Below are 11,455 nucleotides of genomic sequence, written 5' to 3'. Positions count from 1 at the left end.
AAGTTAGATTTCTCTGTGAGATCTAATCCCCTTTACATGTAATGGGGCATTTACAGAGTACAATAACTACTGATATGGACTATATAGTCCACATTGGTAGAAAACATATTGATTGATACCCGTACGCAGGTCTGTGAATTCGTAGCCTTGCCGATTATCAAAAGACCGTGCACATGCATGGTACGCAGTGTGCAAACGCAAGCCATCCATGTGAAGAAAGCCAGTGATGGCTAATCTTCACAGCCCTTTAGCAGGCTGATGCACAGGCGGCCAGCATTTGGAGGAGGGTCTTGGTCATTTTCAGAGCGGTTCAAGGAAAATGCAAGAGTGATACAAGCGTTTTCAGGAAGGGCATCTGATGTCAGCACTGGCCCTGATCGGAGAAGATTCTTTGCAGCACTGAGTCAGTTCAGTACATACTGAACCGTGTGTATATAGCTTGGGACACCGATGCGCGCCCCCCACAGAGTCAGTATTGCAAGAAATAATAGACTGTACGGGCAGCACAATCTTGACTACAAATTGTAAAATTATACAATACAAAATTGTACAATATAGTTAAAATCCTACATAGTTAAAATTGTCCATAGCCAAAATTGCATACCGTGTGTATGCACATTACACAATGCAGCATAAAATAATAAACAAATAATGGGCATCACCTCTTTGAAAATGTTTAAATACACTCATCACCAGCCAGTCCTCATGTAAGGGAATCAATAAAAATCTATATTAATGTACTGTGGTCTCTGACAATTGCCGTGGAGAGATGTCTCTATAGCAGCAATTGGGAAGGTGCTCATTCAAATTATGACTATGGGACCCACAAAATTCTAGATATGCCCAAGGTCGTAACTACCATAGGTGCAAGAGTGCTGCTGCTATTGGGCCCAGAAAAACTATGTATATTCCTGCACCACGGGAAGCCGACAATTTTATGACCAAGTATATAATATATTATGACCGGACTTGGTCCAATATAACAACTTTTCCTCTCAATTGCAGCTGCTCCAATAGGGAAGGCTCAATGACCCCGTAGGCGAAAAAACTAAAAAGAAGGATAGAGCTGCGCAATATCAGGAATATGTTTCAATAATAATATGACATTTATTCATAACTTTTACTCCAATAAATGACACAATAATCTAAAAATCACATACAACATACAGACAAAGTATAAGAAAAAAGGCACAACCGGTTGTGACTACATATATCTCCAAAAAATAAAATGTAGCTAAAATGGGCATATGATGCTGGTTAAAAAGCGGCATGCACTATAAATGTAATTTGTTAGTATAAGGCCGAATGAATTAGTTCATGGCAGCTTAGTAATACGCCGTTCTTTGGCCCATACGAATCGACATTAGTTGTTAGTATTCATTGAACTTGCTGGTTTAGCCTTGATAATTGGAATTAGCAAAAATTATATGTAATATTACGGATTTAAAATGTCCAGTTTTTATGTCTGGCCAGACAGTATACAGAGGTACCTTATAGATGTCCTCTTGCTCTCAGGTCTCCCAGTTGCTAGTGCTGATTAACCTTTTAGATGCAACTATATCCGGAGTAGACTCATGAGAATTAGGAAATAGTAAGTCTGGACAATTAAGGTATCCGTCTTGTGCATTTGCTGAGTTAAGGCTCCAACGCGTTTCTCCGCCTTTCATTTATTATCAGCGGCTTCCTCAGGGAGTAAAAAATAGCAAGAGCTATTGGGCCCAAAGCTGAAAGAGGCCTACCTTCCTTGTTATTAATACATGTGTCATACACATTTTTCCCCATTGGGTGGTACATAGCGGTCCGTAAAAGCTGCCTCTTGAGCAGCCTCAATAAACTTGATTTAACCATCTGTACTTGAGCAATTATTAGTGGCTACTGAGTGCTAAGGATGAATAGAGTGAAACAACGATAAAGCTTGTCTGTCCATGATATCATTTGTTTATCCTTTTAGGGAAATTGAATTAACCACTCTCCAGATAAATAAAGAAGTCTTCAAGACGTGACTTTTAGGAAACATTATGGCGCTCTTATACTAGGTAAGCCTGATGGAACCTGGCGGGTAACCGGCATCAACAAGTGCAAACATACTGGCTGACATTAGAATTTTGTTGTTTGGACCCAGTATGTACCCAGCTTTAGAATATTCGGTAACGTAGGTATCATTAAAGCTCTCCCAAATTTAGTAAAACTCTCCTGTAACAAAGCTTCTTCCAATGCCATCAGAATACAAAGGAAAGTGTCTTTCTAAACAAATGAATAGTATACAGTTGCTTCTGCTTTACATTCATGTTTGTCCAGAGTATGTATCTGATAGCCACCGCTGAGGTTACTAACAATAATTTCCGGTACTTATGTAGTATCTGGGCGCCCGATTTTCTGATTGTATGCCTTAAGTTAAGGCATAAAATCAGATGCGATGCGATATCGCATCGCATCGCATACGACCATATCGCATGTGATGCCATGCGATGCGATGACCAGATTTTTCCATAGGATTCAATGTTAAAATGGACTGAGTCCATTTTAACATGGAATTCAATGGGAAAAAGGGGTCCTTTTCATACCCCTACTATCCAAGTGGGCATGGAGTTGGATATAAACCTGTGGCGAGCGTAGCGAGCCACCGAGCCCGAAGCGTGGCGAGCGAAGCGAGCCCCGCAAGGGGACACAGATTTTTTAAAAAGTATTCTGTGTCCCCTCGTGGGGCTCGCTACGCTCGCCACACTTCGGGCTCGCCACAGGTTTATATCCAACTCCATGCCCACTTGGATAGTGGGGCAAGGAACAGGACCCCTTTTTCCCATTGAATTCTATGTTAAAATGGACTCAGACCATTTTAACATTGAATCCTATGGAAAAATCGGGTCCATCGCATCGCATCCGATTTGGTCGCATGCGATGCGATGCGATGTGCCCGATCCGACCCGATTTCTAAATCGGGCGCCCAGATACTACATAAGTACCTAATTTCCTACTAACTTTTTAAACAGATTTAAACAAATGCTGCTTTCAAGATGAAAGACATTTTACGAGACCAATGAGGGCCTGACTGGGCGTCATCAAGTCTGTCCTCAATGCTAGCTGGTGTTATAGAGGCCAGTGACCCCTGATATTCCCATTGCACTACCACCGCTATACTGCTTCATGTATACAATCATTATACATTCTCCACTGCCTCCACTCTATGTATAGACGCAGATGTTTGCTCCCAACTGTACTTTCTGGTTGGATCTGGTTCATACATGACATACAGTGCTGTGTTACATATACAGTACCTGCTGCATTAATTATATCATCCTGTTAACCTGTCCTGCTTGGTTAATAAACCTAAGACCTAGTTTAGTAAATACATCACACATCCACCTACAGTATAGCATCTATAATGTCTGCTACTAGGAACATCTTCTTTTATAGCAGTCTGGGTAAACACACCCCCTTGCTACCTTTTTTTATAATCACATTTTGAGGCCTTGGCAGGCAGTAGAGAATGCTGCCTGTCACTCTCATTGTAACTAACAGACAAACAGAGCGACCAAGCAGCATTCTCTTCCTGCTTTCCAGTCTGCTGACAGACAGTGAATGGCTGTCAGCATACTGGTTGGTGGATAGCTGGAGATATCCACCAATCAGAGTCCAGCGTTCTTTACCTCCGTTCCAACTGCAGCCAAACAGTGAATGGCTGCAAGCATGCTGATTGGTGGATGGCTGGAGCTATTAACCACTTAAAGTGCTGCCAGTTATTCACTGTATGGAAATAGAGAGATGGTATGGGACCACAGGAGGAAGCATGTTATGATTTCTTTTTTGTTGATATTTTTCCTTTGCATGGTTGTGGAGGGGCCCCAAATGCAATTCTGTTAAGTCAGGAGGAATCAAGTGTTGAACGAAGCACATACCTGTGGGAAAAATGGGTTGCTGGCTGCTAGGACACGCTTCTGGATCCTGCCTGCCACTTTCAGCATCAACTGGGTGCTGTGATTGGTGTGCATCTTCAACACTGCAACAGTGTGTGGTAATATATTTTTTTGTTTAATTGATATTCAAAGCCTGGACTCTCTCCCCCTCTCCTCTCTCTGCCCCCTCACATCTTTCCTCTCTCCCTTTTCTCTCCCTCTACCACCTCACTCTCCCCCACTCACTCTCCTGCTTTCCCCTCACTCTCTCTCTCTTCTCTCTCCATATCGTTCTTTTCTCTCCCTTATCTATCCATTTCCCCCCTCTCTCTCCTCACTGTCCCCCTTTCCCCTCTGTCTCTGTCTTTCTTTCCCTCTCTCTTTCGCCCTCTCGCTCTTTTCCCTCCGTCTATCTCTTCCCCCTCTCTCTCCCTCCCTCTCACTCTCCCCCTTTCCCCTCTGTCTCTATTTCTCCCTCTCTCTTTCTCCCTCTCACTCTTTACTTTCCTTCATCTATCTCTCCCCCCTCTCTCTCCCCCTCACTCTCCCCTCTCTCTCCCAGTTTTCACCATCTCCTCTCTGTTTACCCCCTCTCTCTAAACCCCCCTTCTCCCATGTTTTGTACTTGAGGCAAAGGGCACTACTACTGGGTGGTATTATGTGGCTTAACTTAAACATTATTTATGGGCAGGAGGGTGCACACAAAAAATGTACTAAGCTTGAAAAGTGACAAAATAGATAGTGATAAACCACCAGCCAATCAGCTGCTGTCATGTCCCAGACTGTGTTTGAAAATGACAGGTAGGAGCTGATTGGTTGGTGGTTTATCACTTTCCATTTTATCACTTTTCAAGGCTTACTACATCTTGCCCAGCGAGAGATACAGTTTGGGACTTGTGAGTAGGATTAAGGGGGTTATTCTGTTTGGTGCGGTGGGACCATACACGGTCGGATCGGGTTTTTTTTTCATCTGCGCATGCGTAGCTTTCGCAATGCGCATGTGCGGCGACCTCACACCGCTCACGTACGGGTCTCTCCGTGCGAAAATACTTGTCCGCAAGAGCACGGTCATTGTGGGCGGCATGTGGGCATTTTTATGAGAGCGGCCTGAATAATGAGAAAAACTGGGCGTAAACATGGGCGTACACCGGGGTGTGCACACAAAATGCACAGTGCTGCAACCGCCTCGATCGGCGAACATGCCGTGCATTTTGGCACAAAAACAGGTGGACACCAAAGAGTGCTCATGACCACCCCTAGAGATACTGCATGACAGCGGACACCTGGGTCTGCTAATTAACGCTGATTACTACTCAAACACATACACCTGAATGTAATAAGCAATGCTGCAGGCTATTAAGTGAAAACCATGATTTCACTACCTGCAAGCCACACACAGCACTCAAACACATTGGAAGCATATCTTTATACACTTCTCAACATGTAAAGGTTGGTTCAATTTTAGGTAAGATTCATTCTAAGACCTGCTTATATATGTCAAGGTATTTATTTTATAACCATCTACACCCATTCAGAAAGTGCTTTTGTATACTTTAAAAAGCAGGACACTCAATTTACAGAAGTCGACATGTGTCAACTTTTTCACTGTAACACAAACAGACCAGTTTTTTATTAGGAAAAAGACACATAAACCACATCTAAGAGCAACAAGGATGTTTTTGGACTCAATTTCTACTTGCAATGGTGGAGCAATGTCCTAAGGCCATGGTCACTATTTTGCACACAATCTTTATATTTTTGCTCAACAACATACATTATGCACTTTCATATCTGCTATGAATTTTATGTAGCACACTCTGTATACCAAGCACATTATTGTTAAAAATTCGGAACAAACTAAGTTTTCCTCTCACGATCGGTGACACACGCTGAGTTTTCCATTGAAAAAGGCGAGACCCGTCCGTGCACTGTGGCGTACGCTCAGATATACGGAAGATGTCGGTGTGAAAACGGACGAGATCCGTCCGTACATGGTGGCGTACGCTCTGATGTACGCCCGGTATCGGTGGCTAAGAGGGTGAGCCGTCCGTGCACGGTGGCGTACGCTCAAGTGAACGCCACTCCCCATTGTCGGTGTTTGTGACCGTCCGTGTGTGGATGTTCTGTGGGTGGACTTACGCTCACCGTGAACGTGCGGAAACCGCACGGTGTGACGGACCGTACGCACGTTTCACCGATCTGATCAGAATAAGGCCCACAATGTAGTCACTGAAAAAATAGTGAGTCAAAAAGGGAGTTTAAATATGATGGAACAGCATAAAGCAACATCTGCTTGTGTTAGAAGCACCGGGCGACAATGTTACAGATATAATACACAGTATTCATTACTCCCATGTACAAGCTTCTATGAGTGATGCACATGCATAAAGGACACTAGTCTTATTACCAACCAGCCACAATTACTGATGTGCCGACTTTACTGTTAATGACCTGATACCTGGTTCAGGCACAGTGGGCACTCTCTGCCACTATATTTCACCTATTTCAATAGTATTACATCTTTAGCATTTGGGGACACTGTATTTGTAAACATCTTTGATACATACTATATACAGTACTGTATATTGTAAAGAACTTTACAAATGCTGATATTTGGATTCTAATGCATATTATTTAAGTTTATCTTGATTGTCCAACTTTATGGATTTTATTACAATAGCAGATTGCGGAATATTTATTGGTGTGATATTGCATCTGAACTGTGTTGCAGCTCTCTGTGCCTGGGAAACCTTTGCCTCTCTTCTGGGGTGTTGTATTGTGAAGAGCTGTTGCTGAATGAAGAGTTCGTCACCTGTGTACCACTTCGTTATCACCCTTACCACTTTAAGGTATCACCTGCAGTAGCGCACGCAGGGGGGGTTTCTGAGTACCCAGAAACCCCCCCCCCAGGAGTCTAAGGACCCGAGCCTGAAAGCTGAGGGTCCCCTCTTTCCAAGAGTACAAGAATTTTAAAAATCGGCCTTTGGGAACCGGAGATATCTGACTTCAAAATAGTGGTCCACATCCAAGCCTGTTAATTGCTCTTCCCAGTCAGATATTTCAGGTTCTGTCTGACTTAGAGTTTTTCTGAGGATAAATTCCAAAAGCTGGGACTCTCCCCCTTTGATGGACACTAGTAGCTTGTCTCTACTGTTTCCAGAACCATAGATATCAGCCTTCCAGCAGCTGATTACTGCTCCAGCTCCACACACCTGGTATGTAGTTTTATATACTCGTTGGCAGATTGCTCTGCCTCCTGAACTCTGATCCCCTAGTGCCCAATAGCATTTGGTAGGTGGGATTCTCTAGTTTTTAATTCCATTACAATCTAAGAAATCTATTTCCAGGAACTGGAGATATCTGCAGTCAAGCAAGCTGTCCTCCCACCAGAAAATTATGAATAATAAGCCCACTCCACTATACACCCCTCCTCTGCGTATTAAACATCCAGTACAAACCTGGAAGTTATGTATCAGGGCCCCTTCATTCAGCCCAATGCCCCCTTCTCCCACCTCATCTCCGACCATCTGTGCAGTAAAGGGATAATTAGTGGAAATTACTGATCCAGGCCCTACATGCTGAGCGGGTGATATAATACCTCCTACCACCCGTGGGACATCAAAGCTTCCCCCACCCCTACCGCTGGAGGATCGGTAGGGGCCCCAATACATTGCTATGCCCAGGGGTCTACAATGCAGTTTTATATGTATGTATGTATGTATGTATGTATGTGTGTATATATATATATATATATATATATTTATATATATATATATATTTAATAATAATTATTATTTATATACATTTGGTCTATCTATAATACTTTAACTGACCCGGCATATACTGGGTCACCTAAGTGTCCATCTCCGTGCTTTGCTCCGCCCCTCTGGAAACCCCCTTCTGAAAATCCTGCGTTTGCCCCTGACCTATGCCCATGATCTACACACACACACACACACACACACACACACACACACACACACACACACACACACACACACACACACACACACACACACACACACACACACACACACACACACACACACACACACACAAACTCTTTCACCTCCCACAAGTAGAAGTATAAGGTGCTTTGGGTCTGACACCATAATGGCATCATTACTGTTCTTTCCTTGCTTTGCAATGCCGGATGAGGTTCACATTAAAATGTTGTATTTATTTTTCATGTCTAAACTGTTACTTTTATAGTTTGTATCATTTGAAAAAATCCAATGAATTTCTGAATTTTATAAAAGTTTTTTAACCAGTTTCAGTGCTGCATTTAGGCCAGCCGTGCATTTATGCCAACCGTGCCTTTCTGTTCCTGATGGTTCATTTTATGAGGGAGATTTATCAAAGCTTGGAGAGGAAAAAAGGTGCCAACCAATCAGCTCCTAGCTATCATTTTTCAAACACAGCCTGTAACATGACAGTAGCTGATTGGTTATTAATTTAGGTACTTGTTTCCTAGCACGGCCACAATCGTATGTATCGTGTACCTTTAAGTTAAGGTACACGATCCATACGATGGACCCGATTTCCTTTGAAATCAGGTCCATTTGGCCGGCTAGGACAAAATATCGGGGGCATCGCGTCGGTCGGGACCGTTAACAATGGTCCCGACGCGACCGACGCGATGCCCGCGATTTCCCCATAGGCTTCAATGTTAAAAAATATTTTAACATTGAAATCGTGTCGGGAAAGGTAAAATATCGGGGGCATCGCGTCGGTCGGGACCATTAACATAGGTCCCGACGCGATGCCCCCGATTTTTACATAGGCTTCAATGTTAAAAGATTTTTTAACATTGAAATCCTGAAAAAATGTGAAAAAATGTGAAATGGGCCAATATGACCCATTTCACATTATAGATGTCCCCGTCGTCACCCCACGATAGACGCCAACCCGAAGCGTGGCGAGCGCAGCGAGCCCGCGAGGGGCGGCGGTGCGCGTCCTCCGACCTTTTCATTCCCCTACTATCCACGTCGGCGTGGAGTTGAGAATAGAATAGTGTGGCGAGCGCAGCGAGCCACCGAGCCCGAAGCGTGGCGAGCGCAGCGAGCCCCGCGAGGGGACGCGCATACCTGTGAAGTTATGCGCGTCCCCTCGCGGGGCTCGCTGCGCTCGCCACGCTTCGGGCTCGGTGGCTCGCTGCGCTCGCCACACTATTCTATTCTCAACTCCACGCCGACGTGGATAGTAGGGGAATGAAAAGGTCGGAGGACGCGCACCGCCGCCCCTCGCGGGCTCGCTGCGCTCGCCACGCTTCGGGTTGGCGTCTATCGTGGGGTGGGGTGTACGCCGTGACATTTGGGGGGGTTGGGAATATTTTACATTGAATCCAATGTAAAATCGGGTCCCAGGGACCCGATTTACATTTCATTAGAAAAAAAAAATCGGGTCCAAAATCGGTCGGTCGCGTCGATCGCATCGCATGCGACCAAATCGCATGCGATGCGATCGACCCGATTTTTCCGACACGACCACCCCGATGTAAATCGGGGTGGCCGTGCTAGGAAACAAGTACCTTAATTTATCTTTATCCAAGCTTTGATAAATCTGTGTTTTCTTCCTTATAATGTTATATTTTTTACAAACATATTGTAACCCAAATTTATTATATACGGGTTAAGTATCCCTTATCCATATATCCGAAAACCATAGGTTTTCAGAATATTTAGGATTTTTTGTTGTCCCCTCCCGCACATTTTTTCATATTCACTTCATCCCCCGGTGTCCATCAGATTCGTCTTCAGCAACATCCCCGGTCCCAAGGATGCATTGAGTGGAAGTGCCAGTGACATCACCGGTGCACCTGCGAAAAGCATCCTTGGGACCGGGAATGCCGCTGAAGTAGAATGCGATGGTCGTCATGGATGCCAGGGGACACCGTGGACATCGTGGGACCACCAGGGGACCAGGGGAGTATACAAAAAATATATATATATTCCTATATCCGAAATAATCTGAACTGTGTTGCATCTCTCTGTGCCTGGGAAACCTTTGCCTCTCTTCTGGGGTGTCGTATTGTGAAGAGCTGTTGCTGAATGAAGACTTCGTCACCTGTGTACCACATCGTTATCACCCTTACCACTTTAAGGTATCACCTAAACCCATGATCTACACACACACACACACACACACACACACACCCCAAGCATTTCGGATAAGGTATACTCAACCTGTATATGGGTATTGGAAACACAGAAGTACTGTTTCCATATGGAAACATATGTCAGTAAGCTTGTTGCATTTTTCACAGGCCACAGTAATCCTATGTGACTGATATCATTAGTCACCTCACGTCACATCAGAACTCACTAGTTCTACAGATATAATTCACAGAAGGTTATATACGCATTCATTATAGCACTTGTGTATTATAAATGAATAGATAAATAATTTGAGTATTAAAAATGTAAAATGTATGAATATAATATTTTGGTTGAGATTACATGCATTTCCACCATCTTTGTTAAAAGGAAACAAGAAATAGTTTTTTTATTTCCTAAATCCTAACATTTTTATCTATTAAAAATTTAACTATATGTCATTTATATAATCTCTCGGGGTACAAAGTGATGGATCAGAATAACACCTAGTCAGCAAAGAGTTAAAGGTCTGGTTATCGGACTCTTGTTAGGAACTTTCCACTGGGAACGTATTTAGTTGAACAATGCGGCCCGGTGCTTTCTTAGAGTTGAGTTAGAAGTCACATTCATTACTTATTATAGAAGAGCTCCAGCTTCTATACGTCTTTGCCTGCGTCCAACATGACAACCTAATCTGAGAGAGGCTAAAAGAAACCTGCAGAAGAGATAAAAATCCTTCTGAAAACATCTTGGTGACTGTTGAAATGCGGGGTCGCCTTGCCCAAAGCACACAAAACGTCAGACTGGATCGTAGCTCTCTATTTGGGTAGAGTTTAGAAACAAAGCCTGCCCTCTGAAGTCCACCAAATTGTAAGGCCAAGCCATGGTAACCACTGTATTCAGTGGGCCATGGTAGCAGGAGCGGTATGCACAGGATTGTCCACATTTCACTCGCTGCATTACATTTTCTGACTATTTTAACTTCGCATATTGACACTTTTATGTCCTCACTTCGGGACACAATTTTTGAGCAGTCCAGAATAAAGGTGTGTTTGATGGATTAGAACCCCAACAGTTTCTGAATGTTGTGCAAACAGCATGTGATCAACCAGTAATAATTATACAAAAGTTTTTTTTTTTAATGTATGTTCTACCTAGAATGTTCAGAACGTTTGTATTAGAAAAGGTCATAAAGTTCTCATTGTTGCAAGGTAACAAAGACCGAGTGTGCTATATTAGGTTGACCCTGAAATGTTGACAGACACAATGTCGACATATACACACACACGGCCGACACAGAAATGGTTGACACATGTAAAGGTCCACATGGATTATTCATTTCTTAATGTCAATTTGTAAATTTTATAACATTTCCCCCAAATTAGCGTACCACTTCACTGCCCATGCTTCGGGCATGGTGCCTCGCTCTTCTGCCTCTGCGCACTTTACTGTTCCAAATCAGAGTAT

This window comes from Crinia signifera, chromosome 5, assembly GCF_055691185.1.
Source record: "Crinia signifera chromosome 5, ASM5569118v1, whole genome shotgun sequence".
NCBI classification, from domain to species: Eukaryota; Metazoa; Chordata; class Amphibia; order Anura; family Myobatrachidae; genus Crinia; species Crinia signifera.
This window is presented reverse-complemented; position numbering follows the sequence as displayed.